General features: G+C 34.8%; 1 protein-coding gene across 7 annotated transcripts in view; it reads right to left on the bottom strand.

Moving 5' to 3' along the window:
- GRID2 (glutamate ionotropic receptor delta type subunit 2) overlaps positions 1 to 26118 on the bottom strand; it is a 1344144-nt gene that overhangs the window by 1232085 nt on the left and 85941 nt on the right. The window lies entirely within an intron of this gene.

The raw sequence follows: 26118 nt of genomic DNA on the forward strand, positions 1-26118 counted from the left end.
GCCATAGGTAATTACTTGCTGTTTGTCACTCTAGTCATCATTATAACATTACCATGAGCAGTACTTAACCACCAAAAAGTTTATCAAGATTGCAACTTAAATTAAAAAGCCAATTTACCTCATCCAAAGGACCTGGTCTCCTTGCCATATTACACTATGACCACAGAGTATCTGGAGTATTGTCCGGGGCTATATACAACACACTAATAAATACAGAAAAAAAATAGAATGTATGGTCTCACACATATCTCACAGATGGTCAGGAAGAAAAATGAAATGAGGGTCTTTTGCACAAGATAACCTTGAACTCCTTTCTCTCCAATAATTATTAAATTCTGATTGTAAGAATTTTATGGAAGACCACCTGAAATAAATTAATTTCATCATGAATCAAGACAGACTACTACAGAATTATGAACTTTTATCAGAGTGCCTGGGCTGCTGTAGACCTGTCTTTACTGAATTTAATTTCAGTAATGGGATGTTGTGAGAAACCCAAATGCTGCCTGCCACAGTGGGTACTATTATTCCTGGACAATTCAAATGAAATGATTTTACACTACTTCAAATGCAACAGAGGCTCCAGAGCTTCCTCAATTATCTCCAGAGCAGCTCTTTTTCTTTAGTCTCTCTTGTTCTATTTTTAATTTTGTGAATATTATAAATCTTCTAATTTAATTAGTTTAATTAATTGTGTTGCTTCTCTTGCTTTGGTTATTAAGCACAAATCTGCAGTTCATCTTAACATCTCTATTCAAAAAGTAAGCTAACTTACCTTTGGCTTTATAATTTAACAACCCTGGATGTCTCTTGCACCCAACTTCTGAATGTTAAAATTTTTTTTCTAGAGTACTGAACCTACTATTGAAAATTAGCTCTAATGTTTGTAAAGGAAAAGAGGATAGAATAAGATTAGGCAATGAGAAGTGCTACTCCCTCTGTTTAAGTGTATGCCACCAGAATATAACACCTATAGTCTTTTTAAACTCTATATCATCTTCCAGTATTTCCATTTTTAAATACATCATGGACTCACATAACACCAAAATGTGCTTCTCAAGTTCCACTCCTCCCCCGATCTCAATTCTCTTTGGTGTAACAGTCTAATCGACATAAAATCTCTTCTCTGACTTTCAATAAATCTTAATTACTCCCTCAAACTTTCTCATGCCTCATCATTCCCCATCTGTGCAAATATCACTAAAATTCCATTCATTTGCTCAAAAACATTAGCATCATCCTTAACTCCATTTTCTTCTTTAACAACTAATAGTCAGTTCATCAGCAAATACTGTTACCTAGCTCCACCTATAAAATAGACTCAGGATATGACCATTTCTCATCACTAAGATGGCTGGGCTACCCTCATTTGCGTAACCATCATCTTTGACTTAAACCTACGGCAAAAGACATGAATAGACATTTCTCCAAGGAAGACAGAAAGATGGCCAACAAGCACATGAAAAAATGCTCAACATCACTGATTGTTAGAGAAATGCAAATCAAACCTACCATGAGATACCACCTCACACCAGCCATAATGGCCATCATTAATAAGTTCACAAATAACAAGTGCTGGAGGGGGTGTGGAGAAAAGGGAACCCTCCTGCACTGTCGGTGGGAATGTAAGCTGGTACGACCACTATAGAGAAAAGTATGGAGGTACCTTAGAAATCTATACATAGAACTACCATATGATCCAGCCATCCCACTCTTGGGCATCTATCCGGACAAAACTTCCCTTGAAAGAGACACATGCACCCATATGTTCACTGCAGCACTATTCACAATAGCCAAAACATGGAAACAACACAGATGTCCATCAACAGATGATTGGATTAGGAAGATGTGGTATGTATACACAATGGAATACTACTCAGCCATAAAAAAGAATGCAATAATGCCATTTGCAGCTACATGGATGGAACAAGAGACTCTCATCCTGAGTGAATTAAGTCAGAAAGAGAAAGACAAATGCCATATGATATCACATATCTGGAATATAACATATGTTACAAATGAATCTTTCCACAGGAAAGAAAATCATGGACTTGGAGAATAGACTTGTGGTCGCCAAGGAGGAGGGAGAGGGACAGATTGGTAACTTGGGTTTAACAAATGCAGACTATTGCCTTTGGAATGGATTAGCAATGAGATTCTGCTGTGTAGCACTGGGAACTATGTCTGGTCACTTATGATGAAGCATGATAATATAAGAAAAAAATGTATACAGTTAAGTGTAACTGGGTCACCATGCTTACAGTAGAAAAAAATAATAATAATATATTGGGGAAACAAAATTAAAATTAAAATAAACCTACAGCAATACTTTTGTTTCCATGTTTCTACCATTCATTGGTTTACTAAAATCTACTCTCTACACAGCTTAATTATTTTTGCAGCACTTTCTACTTCTGAATTAAATTAATTTTTTTTCAATTGTCTTCTAATCCAACCACTAGGATGTAATCTATAACAAGTATGGAACGTTTTGGGTATTGTTCACTCACTACCGAATCCTAGTGTCTAGAACAGTGCCTTGCAGGTTTGTTCTTTTGTAAACTTAGTTAAGCTATGGGCTATGTTGCCCAGAATTGTCTTTGATTTGTGGGTATGAGTCAAGAAATGGACAGAAGAGAGATTTGAAAAAAAAAAAAAAAATTGGAAGATGAAAGTCAAGCAGTCGTCATTACTCTCTAAGGGTACCATGGCATCAGACACAGTGACTGATGCAGAGGTGCCCAGCAGATTCCTGCCTGTCCTCACTCTTTTCTGTTCTGTCAAGTTTTTCCTTCAAACTAGCAGCACTACTGGAACAACAGGAGCCTTACGTCCACTTGGCAGTGGATGGAAAGGGGAGAGAGATCACAGATGCAAAGGCTCCTAACTGCTCTCTCCACACGCTTCCATTTGAAGACCCTCTTTAGCAACTGAATGTGGCTTGGTTCTCAGTGTTGTCCTGTGAGCTCCTATGTCACCAATGACAGCTCTATAGGAAGGTTGATTGGTGAACTCCTCCCAGATCCTCTAACTCCCCTCCACATATCTTCATTTCCCAATCCCCTCCCACAACTGTATGAGTTCCAACTCCTACAATACATCTCTTTCCCCATTATATAGATTCAAATACTAGACATACAGAAGGCACTCATTAGGTACTTATTTAATTAATATAATATAAAATACTTTTCTCGGATCCTAGACATAAATAGCATTCAATAAATATTAACTGTCATAATTTACATAATAATAAATGCAGATAAAATAAATAAAAGATAATGCTCTCAGAGGTGGTCATGAACCATAGGGAGACATTCAGAAAACAGACATATGAAAGAATAAGTGATGGAACTGAAGAAAATCAAGAGCTGTTTTCTCATTCACTTTTTTAGACTCAATGTAGTAACTGGCAGAGATAATGTGTTTAAAAAAATTTGTGTGTGAATGAGTGCAACATCAGTTTCATCTATTTGAAAAGCTGTAATTTGCAAATGGTAACTGATTAGCATATTTATGTATTGTGTGAATGATAAAATTAAGAATTAAAATTAGTAGGCAGCAAATCAAATGTGGAAAAAAAACTTTGTCACAAAGAAATATGACATGTCTCACAAGCATGTGACCTCTCATTTGTCAGCATTGTTTAAAAAATACTTACAATTAGTCTTCTAGGAACTAGAATCCTGTATTGGGATAGAGCTTAGATGAAATAATTACAAATTTTTCATCAAATTATTTGATTCTATGCGTTGTTTAGTAGTTAGTGCATGCATACGGGAACACACATAGGTGTTAAAATTTATTGTTTGTATGTTCATGGTGATAATATCCAGAAAGATATACACATAATGAACTGATCCAATAAAGTTTATATTATAGTTTAATGTTGTAAATGCTACCTAGCAGAGCTATAGTAGGAAGGAAATTGTCAAGGAATGACAGAATTCTCTGAAGGAAAGTGATTTTTTCCAGCTGAATGCCTTTCATGAAACTGATTTTTTAGGGTAGAGCTAAAGCCTCTTCAATGCAGACATTACTAGAAACTCCAAAATAAGTCATACATACTAGTTATGTTTGAACAAATTCACACTTAAAATTTCACAATACTTCAAAGTTGTTTAAATGTATCTGATGTGTATTAGCCTTCATTTTAATTTACCAGGACTGACGTTCAGTTGCTATCAGATGTTCAGATTTCTTCAGTTATTCATCTACTTCTTGGTTCTCTCCCAAGGGAGTTACATCCATATCCACACTTCACTTACTTCCGGAGGTAGATTAGTCATTGCCTGAGCTACATGTAAGAGTATTAGGGAGTCTAAATCATATCCCCTTCCTCATATAAATTAAAAGCCAAGTAAGGGACAATCACTTGAGAAAAACAAATGTGCAATCAAGATGTTAGCTTTACTACAACTAGTATGCTTAGAGTACAGGTTATGTTTCTGACCAAAACAGGTTTATAACATACCACACCAGAAAAGGTTAAACTGGTCTGTGTTACCACAACCAGGAAGGACAACTCCAAGCCTATCTGAAGCAACAAAGATTCACCAATTAAGCTCTCAAGTTCTCTGGAGATAAGGAGAAATACTCCTACCCTACAAAAGGAGACAGAAACAGAGATACAGAGTGACAGAGAGAGAATACACTTAGATCAGTTTACCTCTCCTCCAAATCATTAAGGAGATAACCTTTCTACCTGCACTGGAGAGGAATGAGTAAAAAGGTAGTGTGAAAGGCCCCAGTGTGTTACAGTTTTGGATGTTTTTCCTCATAGAAATATGAGACTGAGGAAATGGAGGCTTCCCACCACCACCACCTCCACCTACTTAATACACCATTTATGGTGCTTCAACATCAAACTAACGTCCTTTAGGGTATGGATGAGGAGACCTGAATGGTGAATAGTACCATCACCTAAGTTAGTCAAAATCTAAATGCTGTCCTTGACATCTTTTCTTCCTTGCTCTCCTTATAAAATCATTAACGTTCACCTCTATCTCATCTAATAAGTAAATCTCAAATTCTCCTCCACGTCTCTCTGCCCATCATCATTCTTCTTGTTCACGCATCTGCTTATATACTATTGTTAGCCCTCTCCAATCTTCCCTCTACACGACAGCCAAAGAGACACTTTTAAAAATGCAAGTATGGAGTTCCCATTGCTGCTCAGCGGTAACGAACTTGATTAGTATCCATGAGGATGTGCGTTTGATCCTTGGCCTCACTCAGTATGTTAAGGATCCAGCTTCACCATAAACTGTGGTGTAGGTTGCAGATGTGGCTCCAATCCAGTGTTGCTATGGCTGTGGTGTAGGCTGGCAGCTGCAGCTCCAATTCGACCCCTAGCCTGGGAATGTCCATATGCCATGAGTGCAGCCCTAAAAAAAAGAAAGAAAGAAAAAGAAAAGAAGTAAAATAAAACTACAAATACAATCAGGTCACAATCTTCTACCTCTACCCCATCCCTGTCCTGTTCCATAGTCTCCAGTACCTTTCAATAACTTAATTTCTGTATAGTCTGCTCTTGGCCTGTCACTCAGCCTCATCTTAAACCATCTCCATTTCACTCAGTCCACAGACATCTCAGCCTTCCTTAACTTACTGCATTCACCAAACCCACTCCTGCCATTGAGCCTATGAACATGCTCTTGCTATGACTTACATTTATTTTTCAGATTTCAGCTCAATCATTGCTTCCTCAGAGAAGCATCTCTGACCATCTAGACTACCTCAGATCCTCCACATAACACAGTAGCTCCATGGATTGCTCCTTCTTATCATATATAACCACTGCAATTGTATATTTTTGTTAATAATTTGCTTCACACCAACTTCCTCATATTAGACTATAAGCTCCACAATAGCATTTAAGGTAACAGTTGAATGCTATTTTATCTAATGCTTAGTACACACCTGATACTTAAAAAAAAAAGAACTGTTCGATTAGTGATTAAATGATGATCACTGCACATTCACCTTTGTATTATGATTATACACTCTACTAGGATGTGCATTCATTGAGAGCAGGTGCTTTATTTTTCCCATTTGAACTCATATATATATATATATATTTCATATAATTATAACTATTTATTATATGTCAGTCTTAATATTATCAACAGTTGTTAATATGAAATCTAATAAATGAAAACAAAAAATGGTAGAGTCATTTGTTCAAAATAACCTAGCAAATTATCTTTGGCACTATGTTTCAGAATATGGTATTTTCAAATAATTTTCATAAGATTTATATATTCTCTGTTAATATAGAATTTTTAAATGTAAAATGCATTTCAAATCCAATTTGTTTCACTTGTGGAAGCATAATCTCTTATTTTTTACTTTTATCAAAGGGAAAATTTATTTCATTAATTATCACATTGGTATTAATAAACTAGTTGACAATTTTGCTACCTCTTTCGGCATTAAAGTGATCTGTCTTTGCAGTAGCATTTAATGCATTTTACTATGCATGAGATAATGGACATGAAAGTAATTTTTTAACAAGATGATATAGGAAGGTGACTTACTGCTAATATCAAACATCTCCTCAGAAAAGAAAATCATGGACTTGGAGAAAAGACTTGTGGCTGCCTGATGGGAGAGGGAGGGAGTGGGAGGGATTGGGAGCTTGGGTTTATCAGACACAACTTAGAACAGATTTACAAGGAGATCCTGCTGAGTAGCATTGAGAACTTTGTCTAGATACTCATGTTGCAACAGAACAAAGGGTGGGGAAAAAAAATGTAATTGTAATGTATACATGTAAGGATAACTTGATCCCCTTGTTGTACAGTGGGAAAATAAAATAAAATAAATATTATTAATAGAAAATATTAGTAATGATACATATAAATAAAATAGATGAAAAAGTTTATAAATCAGAAACTGCTTTCTATTTGTTAGAAGTTATGAAAGTATTATGGGTTAAGCATGACTCACTTAATATATCTTATTCTTTCCCAGTAAAAAATACAGCTAGATAAAAAGCATGTTCTGGCTATCCTAAAAAACCTCTGGTCTAGGATATCCTGAGAAAACATGAATGAAAAAGGGTTTTTTTTGTTTTTTTTGTTTTTTTGTTTTTAGGGCCGCACCCACAGCATAGTGAGGTTCCCAGGCTAGTGGTCGAATCAGAGCTGCAGCCTCTGGCTGACACCACAGCCACAGCAATGCCAGATCTGAGCCACGTCTGCAACCTACACCACAGCTCATGGCAATGCCAGATCCTTAACCCACTGAGCAAGGCCAGGGATCAAACCTGTGTCCTCATGGATACTGGTCAGATTCGTTTCCACTGAGCCACGATAGGAACTCCAAAAAGTTTTTTTTTTTATGAAATAATGAAAGCTGAGACACATAATCATGTCACTACACTCAATCTCTGAGATTTTAAATTCCTGTTTTAATTTTAACTGTAAAATATAGTATTGAGTGAGTTTTTTCTATATATACATATCAGTCTTGGATCTAACCCTATAAATGGTTATTAACACTGAAAATTAATGCTAGACTAATATTCTACTAATAGAAACTAAATATTGTGAAAAGAACTCTCAATGCAGAATGTACATGCTTTACCATAAAATGTGTAACCTAGATGAACCCTGGACACTTTAAGGTATTTCTAAGGAAGGTTACTTTCCAGAGTAACTGTCCACAATCCAAAGTTTGCCTTTGTTCCAGCTTCTAGGAAAGTTTATTAATTGTCACTGATATCATCAGCCACACGATGAATTCAGCATCAACCCCCATCTTACTTCATGTCTCTATGTCAGACTCAACCTAGTATTCAGTCTTTCAATTATTATCTGAACATTATATTAACTCACTCGCTTTTTTTAAACTTTTTGCTTTTCTTTATGGAATATTTACTTTGAAAAACTCCAAATATGCATTAATTTAATCATCTATCTTCCTTCCCTGGCCACTGAGGGCTCCTGGGGAAAAATCACAAAAGCTCTGCTGATTTGTGCCCTCACAGTTCCAATGTGTCCAGCCTCATTTTTGAATCTTCAGGACCTAACAATCTTTCTGTATATTCTAGTCAGCTTCCTCTTTTGCCTCAAAGCAGCTGTTCTTGCCTTTTATCATTCTGATAAAGCCTTAACTTCCCACTAGCTGTTGTTGGAATGGAGGCATTTAGACTTCACTAAGAAAAAAGAGAGCATGTTACAGCAACGTTCTCAACTTACATTCTCCATTCTCTAATCTAAAAATTTACCTATTTATGATCCCAAACCTTTAATACATATCACCAGTCTCATAGCAAAGTTATTTTACTTATAAATGATCTATGATTGTTACTTTGTTATGTGTGTTCAATCTTCCTCCATTTTTTTTTTTTTTATTATAGCCTGACATGGCTAGGTAATCTTTACATTAAAAAAAAAAATCCTCTGACAATCCCACAGCCTCCTCTAGTCCAATTAGGCATGTTCTGTAGGGAACACCTCTCTTTTTCTTAAAATTATTTATCCTTCAAAACACTAAAATCTATTGCAATGAAGCTACTATCACAAATATCAACAATGTCTCCCAGATATATTTATTTAACACAATTAACATTTACTTTGTTTTGAGACTCTCTTCACCCTTTCGTTTCTAACACAATAATCTCTCCCACTTTTCTTGCTGCACTTCTCATCTCATCCTTTTGGAATCCAACACAATCACTTTCCAGATGTAAACTCCTTGAACAGCAGCATTCCTCAAGATGCAACTTTTGTTTCTATAAATTTTTTATTGTTTTATCACTTTGGCCACTTTTTCTTCCTTTTTGATTCATACTTCCTTTTTGATTCCTCCTTTTTGATTCATACTTCCTTTTTGATTCCTCCTTTCTGATTCATACTTCCTTTTTGATTCCTCCTTTCTGATATTTCTCCTGTGGCCCACATCTATAATTTCACTATGGCTTTGGGTAGTGCACTGGTGGTATCACATACACAAGGTCTAAATGAAAACTTCTTGAATTCTTCTCCCACCTCCTCCATTATTAGGATTAAGCTCAGAGTAGCTTTTATGTCTTTTAATGAACTGTCATACTTTGCCTGACATACATATTTCAATTTCAATTCAGTTTAGTTTAAACCCATTAACAAACAACAAAAATATAGGAAATGCTTTGTTAGTAGTACAGAGATGAAGGAATCAAAAAAAAAAAAAAGCACATGTGCACAAGATAAAGAGAAAATACAGAAAAACAATGGAAATAAAACAAAGAAGTGCTCCCTAAGACTGTCAAGAAAATTTTCTGAAAGTAATGACCTTCAATTTGGGTTGTGAAGGTCACACAGGATTTGCTCCAGTGAACAACGGAGAAGAGAACATTTATTACAAGCAAAGGGAACACAAGTGCAAAGAGATAAAAGTCTGAAATGCCAGTGTATGTTTGGTGACCTATAAGCAATTCAGTGTTTCTGCCTTGTAAAGTGCAGCAGGGTGTGTGCATGGGCTAATAATGATGCTAAATAGGATGGCAGAAAAAAATAGTTATTGTTTTTATAAATTTTCAGTTAATGAGGTTTAAGTGTAATAAACTTATGTGAAAATAGAGAATAATGTGATTAACTCATGAAATAATTTCTAAATTTAATATTATTTTAGATGATAAATGAAAATCTTTGAAGTTAAATAAAAGAAATATAAAAATAAAGATCGACATTATAGAAACATTATTATTGAGGGCAAAGAACTGATATTCTCTTTTTTTCTTTTGCTTCTACATTTTTCAGGATTAGGAGATTAAGAAATTTCTTAAGATTTATAATTTATATCGCAAAGATATAACGTTTTTTACTTGCTAAAGAAACAGGCAGACCAATGATGACATTAATAATAGACATGCACCCCCCACGTGCTAGAACCTGTAATGAGAAGACATGAGTTGTCTTTTTTAGTTCTTATAACAATGCTGGGAGGGAAGTACTATAGATCGATATACACTCTTAGCTTAGAGTAAGAATGGAGTAAGAGTAGCTTAGAATTTCTAAGTAGTAATTAGTAGCAATTACTAATTACTACTAATTAACTTTTCATTTTAATTACTACTAATTAATTTTGGAACCCCAAACCAGGAAAAAACCAAAAGTTGTTTCCGTTGTTGTTTTTTCCTAAATCTGATACATAAGCATGGTGGCAAATATTGACCTGAATTGAGTATTTATGGTTTCCATTTATTCTACTGAGAGGGACTATCAGTATGTTTCTTTGAAAAAAGTACAAGGCGCTGCTGCAGACCTGCTGCAGTTATTATGTACTGAATAGATATTACCTTTCTAGAAGTCTAATATTTCTGAATTCTGAAACATACCTTGCCCCAAAGAGTTTCAGATAAAAGACTGTTAACCTGTATTGCCATATCCATCTCAGAAGCAAAAATGAGAGGCCCAAGATCACAAATCTGAAATGGGCTCAAGGCAGACTCTGAATTCAGGTAAAACATAAGCGTTCAAGTTCTTACGCACTACATAAAGAAACTGTGTTTCTAAAAGATTATCAGCTCCGTGAAACCACAGATTTTGCCGAATTTGTTGAATCTGGAGTTTGCAATTCCCAAAATAGTACTTGGGGATTCACTGCATACAAAATAGGTATGCAATATACGTTCATGGATACAAGAACTGTATCTCTCAATGGAGTTTGCTATAGACACTGATGTAAAGTAACTTCAAAATATAGTCCCTAAGAAGGATAGCTAACCTTTATTACATTTAAATACACTGCCTTATTTTAACAAGTCAGTATTAGTATGGCACCAAATTCCATTGTGAAGGAAAGCCTACTGAGAATATATACATGCCCAAATATAAGCCCACCATCTATACAATGACAGGGAGTTGAACAGTTTTCAAAGGCAGATCAAACATGGTTCCAGAAAGTCATATGGGGTCTGCTGTAACTCCTAAAGTTTATGAGCATGGTGAAGGATATGGCCACAGTTAGCACAGCCTGGAAACAGGGTAAAAGCCTACATTAAATTTGGATATAACATTTACATTTTCATGTGAAATGAATCTGAAGAGTCCAATGAACCAGAGTGGCCATATCCAGGACATGCTATTATAGCCATACCCTGCTTCTCTCTTTATCAGGAGTGTTGATGGCAGAGAAAAGCCAGTGTAACATCCAAGAAAAAATGATGCAGTAAAGGCTCTACCAAATGAACAAAGAAAAAGACCGGCACTGGTCCTTTTCTTGAACAAATTCTAAGTATGCCAATTGTACCTCTCTCCTTCTTCCCAGGATCTCTGGCATGGTGTTAAGTCTGATTATGTCAGAAAGAGTTTCATAATCACTTAAATAAATTATTGGATCACAGATATGTGATATGTTTATAATGTGGATTTTTAAATTACACTGAGCATTAGGATCTATTTTAGGTATCACTGATGTTTTATTACACAAGGAGCTCATATCTGTTAAAATTCAAGTTCCTGAATATTCTCTAGTCCAGTTTTGAAGTCAGTAGAGATTGATTCATGATGTTTAAGAAAAGAAACCATATCCATAACATAAAAATGCAAGGAAAAGCAGCAAGTGCTGATGTCCACAAGATCTGGATAAGATAATAAAGTTGGCTGCACTAACCAACAGATTGTCAGTGTAGACAAAGCAATCTTTTACTGGACGATCAATCTAGGACTTGCATTGCTAAAGAGGAGAAGTCAATGCCTGGCTTCAGAGATTCAAGGAGAGGCTGAATCTCCTTTTAGGGGTTAATGCAATTGGTGACTTTAAGCTGAAGCCAGTACTCATTTATCACTCTGAAAATTCTTGGGCCCTTAATAATTATGCTAAATTCACTCTGCCTGTGCTCTATAAATGGAAAACAAAGCCTGGATGATAGCACATCTGTACACAACCCAATTTCTAAATATTTTGAGTATACTGTTAAGACCTACACCTCAGAAAAAAAAAAATCCTTTCAAAATATCACCTTTCATTTACAACGCATGTGTCACCCATGAGCTCTAGTGTAGATGTGCAATGATACCCGTGGTGTTTTCATGCCTGGCAACACAACATCCACTCTGTAGCCCATGGATCAAGAAGCCGTTTCATGATTTAAAAACACATTTCACAAGGCTAAAGCTGCCACAGATAGTGGTTCCTCTGATGGACTGGGGTAAATTCAATCAAAAACCTTCTGAAAAGGATTCACCATTCTATATACTATTAAGAACATTCATGATTCTTGGGAAGAGGTCAAAACATCATTATTTTTGGAGTTTTAAAGAAGCTGATTTCAATCTTCATAGAAAACTTTGAGGGGTTCAAGACTTCAGTAGAAGAAGGAACTGCAAATGTGGTCGAAATAGCGACAAAACAAGAATTAGAAATGGACCCTGAAGATGTGACTTTATTGTTGCAATCTCATGATAAATCTTTAACAGATGAGGAATTGATTCTTATGGATGAGCAACGAAAGTGGTTTCTTAAGATGGAATCTACCCCTGGTAAAGATACTGTGAAGATTGCTGAAAGACCAAATGATTTAGAATATTACATAAACTTAGTTGATAAAGCACTGCCAAAATTTGAGAAAACTGACTCCCATTTCAAAAGAAGTTCTACTGAAGGTAAAATGCTATCAAACATCACTGAATGCTACAGAAAAATGGTTCCTATGAAAAAGAGTCAATCAATGAGGCAAGCTTCATGTCTTATTTTAAGAAACTGCCACAACCACCTCAAGCTTCAGTAACCACCACCCTGATTCGTCAACAGCCATTGAGAAGAGCCTCCATTAGAAAAAAATTATGATCACTGAAAGTTCAGTTGAGGGTTAGCATTTTTTAGCAATAAATTATTTTTCAAATAACGTATGAACGTTGCTTTTTTAAAGGCATAATGCTATTGCATACTTAGACTACAGTGTCATATAGGAATAATTTTTATATGCATTGGCAAACCAGAAAATTCATGACTTGCTTTGTTGCAATACTCACTTTATTGCAGTGTCTGGAACTGAGCCCACAATATCCTCAAGGTATGCTTGTAAATCAAATATGCTATCCACATAGAATACACTAGAGCCCTCTCTAGAGTTAATCTGCAAGTCTCTAGAATCTTTGGAGAATGTACATGGCTGCTTTGGAGAGGCCTCCTTAAAAGAATGGGAAATATATTAAGTGAACCTGGAAAGGCAATTCTGCAACCACAAGAGGAAAGAAGGGGTCCTCTCTCTCCCTCTTCCTCCCCCACCCCCATCTTTCTCTCTGTCACTGCTCCTATGGCATACTTTTTTTTGGCATAGGATCCAAAACCATAAAATAAATAAAAATACAAGAAGGGAAGAGAAAAAAATCAAATAAGAATATATTGGAAGAAATACCATAAAAACAAAATAAAATTTTAAAAATAATTACAAATAAGAGACAAAATTTAAAAAATACTGATACTGATAGGTAAAACAGATGAGAATTAGGAAAAGACATAATATGTAGAAAGGTATTTAAAAGTGGGAAATTTATACTTATATTTATAATTAGGAGATAGAGAATTAAGAATAAGAAATAGGAGTTCCCGTCGTGGCACAGTGGTTAACGAATCCAACTAGGAACCATGAGGTTGCGGGTTCGGTCCCTGCCCTTGCTCAGTGGGTTAAAGATCCGGCGTTGCCGTGAACTGTGGCGTAGGTTGCAGATGCGGCTCGGATCCCGCGTTGCTGTGGCTCTGGCGTAGCCCAGTGGCTACAAGCTCCGATTTGACCCCTAGCCTGGGAACCTCCATATGCTGCAGGAGCGGCCCAAAGAAATAGCAAAAAGACAAAAAAAAAAAAAAAAAAAAAAAAAAAAAAAAAGAAATAAAGTACCAAAAAGGTAAAAACATATTTGAATGTAAAAAGTATAAGTAGGATCAAATATTATAGAAAAACTTGAAATAATTCCAAAAGAACATTGCACATGTTTCTTTACTGAAAACAAACATTCAAGATGGAGAAAAAAGAAAAAAAAACAGAAATATATAAACAAAGAACACAATCCTTAACCATTCCTGAAAGGCTGTCTTTCAAGGGTGTGGCATTTTCTGCTTTAGCCCTGGAATCTTCCTAACTAGTAGGTAGGGAGGAATGAGATGCCATTGAGTTTCCCCCTTCTTCAACAAGCTCCCAAAGTTTTAAGAATGTGCAGTTCTAGTAATAACCACTCAGGATCAATCCCCTTCATAGAAAAAGCCCCTCTATTTCCCCAGAATGAGCAATGGCATGCTCAGCTCAGCCTTCAGCTAGCAGACTTCCCGAGCTAACTTTAATTTAGAAATTGAACTGATGAATGATGAATAATGTATCTCCATCCGAACCTCCCAACATTTTTTCTGACCTTTCATTTGTACTGTTTCAACCACCTTCTCATTCCTCAAGGTTAAGCTATTCAGCAAGGCACAATAGAAGGCACATTGGGGTAAGTAATGAGGGGTAAGGGGCCGAGTGATAGACCCCATGAAGAGGTCCAACTTTCCTACCTCTTAGAAACCTGGCACAGAGAAGGTAAAAAGGTCACATTTGAAGCTAAACCTTAAAGTTTCACAAGTTATTTTCTGTTTCTGTGACTTCTGCCCTAGCCATTAATCTCAAAGTCTCTTTTTCCCTAGTCATAAAACCTGGCCAATGTACTGCCCATGTCAGAGAGTATTACTGGTCTTCACCCAAGGCCTGGCTAACTCTCAGGTACGTGTAGTGGTAGAAGGATTGGGGAGGGGGTGAGGAAAGAGAATACTTCCTAAATAATACACATGGGAGAAAAGTTCAAAATTTATCTGGAGAAATTACCACCTTTCATTACGGGAAATTCTTAATTTTCTCCACCTATTTATATGTTGGGTGATTATTGAGCTCTTACATGTAAGGTTGTTTTGAGAAACTGCCCAAATGGATTGCAACTTATTTAGGCTTTGTTTATCTTCAATTGTATATGAGCAATCTATTTAATAAGGATTCATTACTCATGTTCTCTGGGTATGCCTTTTTCTACACACACACACACACACACACACACACACACACACACACACACACACACTGCCTTGCCCTACTTTTGTTAACTTCTGGAAATGTTCTAGGAGTAAAGAAATCTTGCTCAGGTGAATTATGAAGGTGTGCATAGCTTTGTCCAGCATTCAGTCTCATTTATTTACGATGTTTCTTTCTAAATTACCCACACTTTTTTCTAACAAGCAATCTTCTAATGCCAGGATTAACAGCAAGTCAGTGTGCGGTTGGTTGGCTGAAAAAAAGGGAAAAAATGGTTGTCTTGTTTTTAAAAAAAAAATGATAGAAAATATAGAATACATAACAATACATAATATATGGTTATGGAAATTTCGTGGGTACTAATCTATACTACTTTTAACAATTTATGTAAAAAACTACAAGATTGTGAAAGACAATATAGTATTGACTTCATTTGTTTCCCAGACAGAAAGCTTAAATAGTGATCATTTATAATTAATTGTAAAAATAAATATAACTGATATTGTGAGGCAAATATAATTGATATTGTGGGACAATTTGGTAGGAAAAAGGAAACCAGACAACTCTCTTACACTTGAGGAAACAGAGCTCAAGGTCCTTCCCAAGGCAAAATGTTCCCATATACTGTGTATAATGCTCTCCTGTCATCTGTTCCTAGGTGAGGGTTCTTGGGCACATTTTCCAAGATGTAATCAGTATGCTAACATCACCGGGTATTTGACACCAACACTGCAATGACACTCCATGTTTAACTTTCACTTATGAACACTTTTAAGACAAAAGGCCTGAAATTTACAATAAATGGATTTTTATCATCTTGAAATTGTTATTCATATACTCCTCCCCCATTTTTAGAAAGGACTTGAAATAGTTACACTAAATTTAATGGAGATATGACCTCATGAAACACTTTCATATGCTGAAAAAAAATTTTTGTATATCTCAATATAGGCTACGACCTACTTTTTAGTTGAGAGGGACATTTTTATCCCAAGCAAAATGCTTCTACTTATATACCAATATGTTGAAACTCTACCCATATTAAAACATGAACTATTGTACATACATCTGAGACACCAAGTTAAAAAGACTTTATTCTCAATAGCACAGAATGGAGAAAGAAGTACTTGAGTATACAGCACCACCTAACCCCTTTTAAAATTTTTTAAAATTGCACTTTTCTATATGTAATCTTACAAAAATTCATGGTTATGTAATTAACTATACAGTTATTAGTTCAACATCTGTCTCCTCTAAAAGAGATGTCAGTTCCATGAGAACAATGATCATTTATAATTAATTGTATAAATAAATATAACTGATATTGTGTAGGCATTAATAATGTACCAGAGGTTTAAGAACTTTAAAAACATGAACTTGTTTAATTCTCTTATCGTTATTTGCAACTGGAAAGGAAGAATAGAAGTTAGGTAACTAATCCAAAGTCCCATTGCTGGAAAGTTTAGGGGCCACTCTTCAAACCCAGACAATTCCCTGGCTCTATCTTATTTGGCTTGTTTATGAGTGGGCTCTAGACTCAGACTGCCTTTTTTAATTCTAGCCCCACTCCTTATCAACACAATATCTCAGGGAAAGTTACTTAATTCTGTTTCCTTTTAGTAAAAATTTAATATATACTATATACCACAAAGAATTGGTTATAAAATTAAATGTCATAAATATAGAAAGGCCTGGCTCCCAACACCATGCTGGTTTCATTGCATATATTCAAAAAATATCTGTAGAACTAATGAAGGAAGGCAAAATTACTATATAAACTACACAGATATATCCTTCCTAGTATATTTCTTTGTTTGCTTATTTATTTGTTTTAACCCAATATCAAATTGCATCTAATCAACTCCTTTGGTAAAAGAATTATTAAAAATGTAAATGAGGGGAGTTCCTGTCATGGCGCAGTGGTTAACGAATCCGACTAGGTACCATGAGGTTGCGGGTTCGGTCCTTGCCCTTGCTCAGTGGGTTAACGATCCGGCGTTGCCCTGAGCTGTGGTGTAGGTTGCAGACACGGCTTGGATCCCACGTTGCTGTGGCTCTGGCGTAGGCCGGCGGCTACAGCTCCAATTAGACCTCCAGCCTGGGAACCTCCATATGCCGCAGGAGCGGCCCAAAGAAATAGCAACAAGACAAAAAAAAAAAAAAAAAAAATGTAAACGAATTAAAAAAAACAGAGGAGTCAAGTCCTTGTGACCTTGGTTTAGACAAATGGTTTCTTAGCTGTGACAACAAAAGCACAGCAACAACAGTAAAAAGAGATTAACTAGACATATAAAACTTTACAAATCTGTATATCAAAGGATACCACCAGAAAGTAAAAGACAATCCACAAAATGAGAGAAAATTTTTGCAAATCATATATGTGGGTCAGGGACTTGTACTGAGAATCTATAAAGAACTCTTATAATTTAACAATAAAAAGTCAAACAACTCAATTTTAAAATAGGCAAAGAATTTCAACCTGCATTTCTCCAAGAAAGATATACAAGTGGCCACTGAGTACAACAAGGAGATACTCAACATAATGAAACTTCAGAGAGAGGCAAATCAAAACTTCAATGAGATGACCACTTCACACATACACAAGGATGGTAAATATTTTTTAAAAGCAGGCAATAACAAAAGTTGGTGAGGATGAGGAGAAACTAGAACCTTCATGCATTGCTGGTGGGAATGTAAAATGGTCCACATATTTTGGAAAATAGCTCAATACTTCCCCAAAACATCAAACAGAGTTATTACAATACTCAGCAGCAATTCAACTCTTAAATGTAACTGAAGAAAACCACAAACATAAATCCACACAAAAACCTCTACACAAATTTGTATGGCTGCATTACTCACAACAGCTCAAAATGAAGAAACAATCCAAATGTCCATTAGCTGATGAATGGATCAACACAAGTGTTACGTCCTTATGATGGAAGATCATTTGCCAATGAAAAAGAATTACACAAGCTACAATGTGGGTGAATCTTAAAAATATTCAACTAAGTGAAAGAAATCAGTCACAAAAGGCCATATCTCTTATAACACTGTTTATACAGACTGTCCAGAATGAGCAAATCTATGAAGACTAAAAGTAGATTAGTGGTTATCAGAGACTGGAGGAAAGGGTGAGTGAGTGGGAAGTGACTGCTAAAGGGAATGGAATTTCTTTTGCGGAGTGGTAAAAATGTTCTAAAATTAGATAGTGGTGATGATGGTACAATCTTTTGAATATAAGAAACACTGAACTATATACTTTAAAGGGTGAACTTCATAGTATGAGAAATATATCTCAATAAAGCTGTTATTCAAAAATGTAAATGAGACAACAGGTTCTAGTTGCAATACTTATAGTAACTACATCTGCGACTATGTATTTATTCATTCTGAGATTCTATTTCCATAACTGTGATATGAGGATTCAAGACTTATCTTCAAGATCTTTTCCAGCTCTGAAATTCTAATCACAATGAAATAACGTTTTGCCTAACTGAAGTATTATGTAATGATACACACACATACACATACCCCCCCACATATATAATCCACATACCTAATTAGTTGCTATTAGTATTGCACCAATAAGGTTTCATTGTGAAATGTATAATTATAAATGCCTTAATTTTATACCTTTATAAACATCTCAACTGAATTAACAGATTACAATAAATTTATTTGTCAGAGAATGAGAATATAATCGAATATATTTAACACTAAATATTGGATTTGACCATATATTCATCGTCTCTTCAATATAACGGCCATCTGTAAAGAAAAACAGAATGTTTCATGGGATAAAAAGCTAAGCAGTTGTTAGTGGCATAGAAAGGTTGCACTTATGAGTAGGTTTAGGGGAAGCTGAGAATAGCTTGAGAGGTCTGAAGTCATGGGTTCAACATGATAAGGGTGAGAGCAATTGAGAGTACACAAAAACAATCATGGCTCAGTTCACAATTATGAAGAACACAATCTGTCCTCAGATCTATTATTTTGAAAGTAAAATTCTGTGCTATATAGGAAGTAGAAAGGTAAACTAAATCAAATGTTTCTAAGTGACATATCCCAAGAGTCCTTTTGATATCTGTATGTTTACTTATTATGTTTCTTCTCAGAAAGTAAAATGCAGATAGCTCAAAGAAAATACATGAGCTGCGGTTCAGTCTCTGACTAAGCCACATGTAATTCTAATTTCAAATGTCAAAAATAAAAATGAACAGAGAATCACTTTAAGAAACCACTGATATTCAAATTGTAATGGACTTTATGAGAACATCTAATCCTTTATTATATTCAAGTAGTTAGATCACTTTTAAAGTTGTGAGGTGGCTCAGTCCCACTGCCAGTTAGTAGCATGCCTATTAGATAGAAATGTTTCTTTTAATTTTTTTATTTAGAACCACACCCGCAGCACATAGAAGTTACCAGGCTAGGCATCCTATTGGAGCTGCAGCCTATGCCACAGCCACAGCAACACCAGACCCAAGCCTTGTCTGTGACCCACACCACAGCTCAGGGCCATGCTGGATCCCAACACACTGAGCAAGGCCAGGAATCGAAGCCGTCCTCATGAATGCTAGTTGGGTTGGTTACCACTGAGCCACAAGAGGAATACCCTAAAATGTTTCTTTTAATTTCACTTTTGAAAAATATAATTGAAAATCTAGAAAACACTAAAAAGTTAAGTAATAATGAATTTCTTGTCTCTCTTCTATCATTGTCACTCATCTGCCTAATTCCTACTCCTGTCTCTCCCAAGAATGATGACAACTCTGGGTTCCTTAAGTGTAACTCCAGTTCTTATGCATGTACAAGGAAACATAAATACAGGACATTCTCATCACACACTTCAAAGATTGTACATGATGAAGACTGCTCTCCTGAATCCTGCTTTCATGTTAAAGTGTTTCCTAGAAAAATGCCCACATCAGTATATAGTATGTTTTTGTCTTCTTAATATTTCCATTATTTCATGTGCGATAATTTATTTATTAACTTTCTGAGTACATCCAAATTTCAGCCATTTCAAACACTGCTGAAAATGAATGTTTGTACCTGTATGTGTGTGTGCCAACATATCTGTAAGATAAATTCCCTAAATGAGATGTTAATGGAGCATTACCTAGATTTAAATGCATCACCTACATTCTGAAGTAACTACATGGATGCATGGTTTCTGGGTGAAACTCCCATTTCACCAGGCCACATCAGCTTGGGGAAGACGTAGTAACAACAATCATTACCAATATCTCTGACTCAACCTTCAACCACATTTAAGAAGAAGTCAAAATTCCTTTCACATGAATCACCACAACTGTTGCTCCCTCTGTCATGTTCAAAGACAGCATGTGAGTCTCAGGATGCTCTTATGATATTTTGTCTTTTTCGGGTAAGTATATTTTCATGCTTCTGTGGTCCTCCGCTCCTGATATTACCCCCATGGATTTCCAAGCCACTTCTAAGTTGAGACATTACCCTTACCACTTTACAATGGGGAGCACTTCCTCTCATTCTCAGCTTACAACATACAAACGGGTGATATAAAGAATTCTTTTTCCATATTCTTGATCTGAGTTTTGCAATAGCAGACAACATATTACTAGAGATTCCTTCTAACTATAATATTCAGTGATTCTTGACTGAAGTCAATGCTAGGCTTGCCAACAGCCTAAGGTCCTCCATTATTTCTTCTTCACAGAGAACTTAAAGATAAAACACACACACATGAATTTTAATTGTCCTTTTAGTTATCTCTTTTGTCCTTCCTTACAGTATATAGTTAATGAGAGAACTACCACTGAGAACTTGTGACTTTTATGAGACAAAAATTTTAACAATATTTTATAAGAGCCTATAGAAATTTAAAGAAAGTACTGTAGTAATTTACCCTTCTCATTTTATCTATGATAATTATTACATTGTTCTAAATTTTACAATTACATTGTTATTTCAATGAGATCAATATTTCATAATTATGCCTAATGTTGGTTTTGGACTACTTGCACTGTAAGAAATAAATAGTGATTATTTTCAACCTTTGTTTTACCATATGATTAATTCCAATTGACTAAAGTTTGATTTTATCATTTTTCAAGTAACTATAAAAATGGGCAACAGTTCTACTGTTCAGGAATGGTTTGCACATGCTTTAGGAAAACAAATTAAAGAATAAAATCATTTTATTTAAAGAGCCGTTAGGTCAACACTACTGCATTTGCATTCATTACTTAGAAATGGAAACACCTGATGTGCTTGTCCTTTTCTTATCTCTTCTGCTCTGCAGAACTATCTTTTAGATCCCAACTTCTACCAGATGATAATAAACAGTTATGGGTTATAATCATTTCATAACAAATATTTTCTTGCTTTGAACATCCATAACAATTACTGTTTGTTTATACTCTTCTTTCTGCATTTACATGCTATCTCTATTGTTTTATGTGTAGATCTTATCTCCATAATTAGTTTCTAAGCCCAGAGGTTAAGTGCTATATATGTTGTATCTCCTAATGCACTGTTTTGCCATGACAGATGCTTAAAAATTGCTAGTTGCAAATGACTGTGTATGATTATGATAATGCAAGGCACATCATTAATTAAATAAAATCATTATGGCATGTACATAAAAGCACTTAGCACAGACACTGACACACAGAAAAAATCAATAAATGTTTTAATGAATTTATCAAATATCTTCGGTAAATATGACATGGAAGATATTCTGGGCCTCAATTATCTTGAAAGCACAGTATAGTACAAGTTCTTTATTATCCTTTAGCAGCTTACTTCTATTTCTCCTTTATCAAATAAAATAATACCATACTATTGAAATAAATTTATTTGTCCTCTTGGAGAAAAAAATCCTAAGTTAAAAATGTAAATGTTCCTGGAATACTTCACCAATAATTAATCTAAAAGTTTCAGATATGTCAAGCCACTTAAGGAATCATGTTTTAAAATCAGTTTTAATTAGTAAAACCAAACTATTTATCATATTCATTACTTTATCTCAATAAAAACTGCATATGCTTAGGAAATCTAAAAGTGTATTATTACATGTTCCACGAAATATGGTTTCTGAGATACAAAGTACATGTTAATTTTATTAAATAAAGTTTTCTATAAGTATAAACATTCAAAAAATCATAAAGAATGGAGTTCCACTGTGGCGCACTGGAAATGAATCCGACTAGTAACTATGAGGTTGCGGGTTTGATCCCTGGCCTCACTCAGTGGGTTAAGGATCTGGTGTTGACATGAGCTGTGGTGTAGGTCGCAGACTCAGCTCGGATCCTGCGTTGCTGTGGCTGTGGTGCTGGCCAGCAGCTGTAGCTCCGATTCAAGCCATAGCCTGAGAATCTCCATATGCTGTGGGTGTGGTCTTAAAAAGCAGAAAAAAAAGGGGGGGGGGCAGAAAGAGTTTGACCTTCGGAGCCAGACTTCAGTTTAAAATAATAACTAATACTTAACTAAACTTCTGTTCTTAATTTATTAAACAGGAAAAATTTCACCAAAGTCTTAAATGTCTAGAGTGTTGCGGGGAATGGAAATAGTGTACTTTAAATATGGCACATAATATATCCTCAGTAAACACAACTATCTTATTATAACTATATCCCATATCTTGTAGATATATGCTGTTCTATCTGTAAGACATATTCTGGTCCCAGACAAACTACACAGAATAACACGAGGAAAAAGGGAGTTTGCTATTGGCAAGAATGAAGATTTTGAGTTTGAAGTCCTGGTTTGACTATTGGTTCTGCCAAGTTAACATTTTGTATCTCCAGCACAAATCATTTCATCAGTTAATTTTTACTTTCCTGATTAGAGAAAATATCATAATAATAGCTATTAAGCAGTATAGGCTTTTGCAAGATCATAAGTCAATATACATGAAGACCTTTTTTAAAGACCTGCAAACTATTATTTTATCATACATATGCATTTCTTCATAATATTGACTATATGGATGAATTCAACAGTTGTCCTCTCCACTAGTTTGCAAGCTCCACAGGGCAGACAGAAATCATGCTACGTCCCTACCTTTTTAGAACTTTTCAAAAAACCACAATATTAATTTTCATTGTTACTGTAAAAATAATCCCTAATATTAGTGAGTATGGCAACAAAATTTGTGGACATTCAAGCTAATATTTTTGAATCATTATGAGAGTAAACACTATATATTTTATTTTTTAAATATTATATTTTAAATAAAATATTATCAACAACATTCATTTGATTTAAAACTTGAAATCACTTTGTAATTTTAATATAGGTTAGTGATTTTGTTAATCCCATCAAATATATCACTGACAGAATGAAGTATAGATTACTTTTCATTACCGCTGAACACTGAGAATAAACAAATGAAAAATAAATTATTGGGAGGAAGGCTAGAAGTAGAATTAGACAAATGAAAAATGGCAAAATTATACTTTAAGAGGAAAATAAATTTTTAAAATAACATGGCTATTAAAAAGAAATTATGTGGGAAGAAGTACACTGATTTACATAAACAAATTTATTTCAATTAAGAATTCCAAATGGTAATTATATCAAGTCAAAATAAATGTTTATTGAGAGTGCATGTAATTATAGAAAACAGTAATAATTCTTTCAGGCCAGACTTCAGAGAAACTGAATAAACTTTAAAAAAACCTACTATTTAGTGTAGAGATTTGGAAGTTTATGTTTAATCAGGCTATACCTATAACTATTTTCATTTTTAAAAGAGGTTGTTTATCAGTCCTGGTTCAAAGCATTTATAGTCTTCCAGTTAAATATCAGTAGGGAGTTTTATGCACGTTGTAATCAGTGAACTACACACCCCAAAATGAGTCATACCACAGTATGGAAGACAAGTTCAGGAAGTTTGCCTCTGTGAAAAAATGTTGTCCAGAATTTATGACTAGTGGATACTATTATCTTGGAATTTATCAACTCTACACTAATCAGTATATTATTTGATTAAATTATGTCATCCTACTAAACATAAGTAGACGCCTCAAATAAAATCAATGGAAATAACCACTTCACTTTTCAGCTAAGTGAAGAAGTATAGATAACAGCGAATGAAAATAATTGAGAAATCATGACATGTTATGAAAAAATGTGAAATAGCAGATGGTTATCTATAGCACTACAAATGCAAATACTGTTCTGATAATGTTCACTGAAGCAAAAATTAAAGTTGAATATTTAGGCACTGAGGTATTACATAAAACATAGCAGATAGTGTAAGAGAGATCAGTGGTATTTCCACTCACTCACTAAATAACCATGCACAAACCAAATCACCTTTTGTGCCTTGGTTTCCTAGTTTTTGAAAACATGGTGGCTGAAGCAGATAAACTCAAATTATTCTTATTCAAAATGACCGACACTAAACGTAGAAATATATCTGAGAAAGCATTTCATTAAATCACCAGATTCTAACATAAAAATTCCATAAGTACGAATATCCAGATATTTTTATTCTGATCTATGTTCAGATGGCCAATATTCTTTTATTTTTTTTCAAACGGACCATTACATATGAAAGATGATGTTCTTCATATCAGTTCTTCTAGTTTGGGGGTTAGATATATCTCCCAATTATGAATTCAGGTACTAAATTCAATTATGAATTCAACTGTACTCTCTCAAAAAATGTCCTGAGAATTTGCTTAGTATGCATTAACTGTCAAGTGGCAGGTGCATTCTGCAAAAATAAAATATAAATTCTACTGAATTTCTGAGGATGCAGATTATATAAACACTACTGAATTTCTAAGGATGCAGATTATATAAAACTGTTCCAAATTTTGGCTAATCTATGGCATCCAGCCTGCTATTATTACCATTAAATGATATAGACAGAAACAGAGATCTCTATCTGTATTTCCAAAAAAAAATCCTCATGGGGAAAATTAACAAAAAACATTCTTATTTCAACACAAAAATAGTATTAAGAAACAGACTTGTGGTTGCCAAGGGGGAGGGGGAGGTAGTAGGGTGGACTGGGAATCTGGGGCTACTAGATGCAAACTATTGCCTTTGGAATGGATAAGCAATGAGCTGGGGAACTATATGTAGTCACTTATGATGGAGCGTGATGGAGGATAATGTGAGAAAAAGAATGTATATATGTATGTGTGACTGGGTCACTTTGCCATACAGCAGAAAATTGACAGAATGCTGTAAACCAACTATAATGGAAAAAATAAAAACCATTAAATAAATTTAAAAAATTTTAAAAAGAAACAGTAGCAGTATCGTGTTTGTCTTTAAATTCTTTAAACAGTGTGTTATCTGAAGAAACTAATCACAAATTTTATAAAAAGAGAGAACTTGACCCAGCCAGTCTGCTTCTAGGATTTATTTGAATAAAACAATAACTGTTTAAAGAAATTTTTAAAACATGGAGAAAACTGAAAATGAGGCAGGAAATTATACAGGACAAATATCTCTCTATATAGTTAACTTTAAACCACATACAAATATGTTTAATACTGTTCTAGATTACTAAATTTAGTAATACTCAGATTATGCTGATTACACATAAGTTGAGGGAAGTGAGATTTAGGAAATAAAAATTCAGATATCAGATACAGTAATTACCATTGTGTTATCATGCCAGTTTCAAGACCAGTCACTCTCCTTTCCATATTTTCTAATTCATTATGTATTTTTGAGCATTATCTCTCTTTTTTTGTTTCCAGTTACAATTTGTTCCTTCGGTATTCTCATTTAGTTATGAATATTCATTTATAATCTATTCATTCATTTGCATATTTCCATTCGTTCTTTATTCTTTATTTACATGTTGAGCAGTTGAGCTTTGCCTCCATTGTATATCTTCTTTCTCCATTTTCATATTCCTTTTTTCTTCCACTTAAGTTCCTTCTCTCACTACTGTTCTATGTACAACACGTGTGTATCTTTACAGATAAGAGGTTATGACTTGTGGCTGCCTGATGGGAGGGGGAGGGAGTGGGAGGGATCGGGAGCTTGGGCTTATCAGACCCAACTTAGAATAGATTTACAAGGAGATCCTGCTGAATAGCATTGAGAAATTTGTCTAGATACTCATGTTGCAACAGAACAAAGGGTGGGAAAAAAAAAGTAATTGTAATGTATACATGTAA

The sequence above is a fragment of the Sus scrofa genome, chromosome 8 (assembly GCF_054392235.1).
Source record: "Sus scrofa isolate SSC_HxYL_T2T_F1_AM1 chromosome 8, Sscrofa_HxYL_maternal_Yorkshire_Landrace_v2.0, whole genome shotgun sequence".
Classification (NCBI taxonomy): Eukaryota; Metazoa; Chordata; class Mammalia; order Artiodactyla; family Suidae; genus Sus; species Sus scrofa.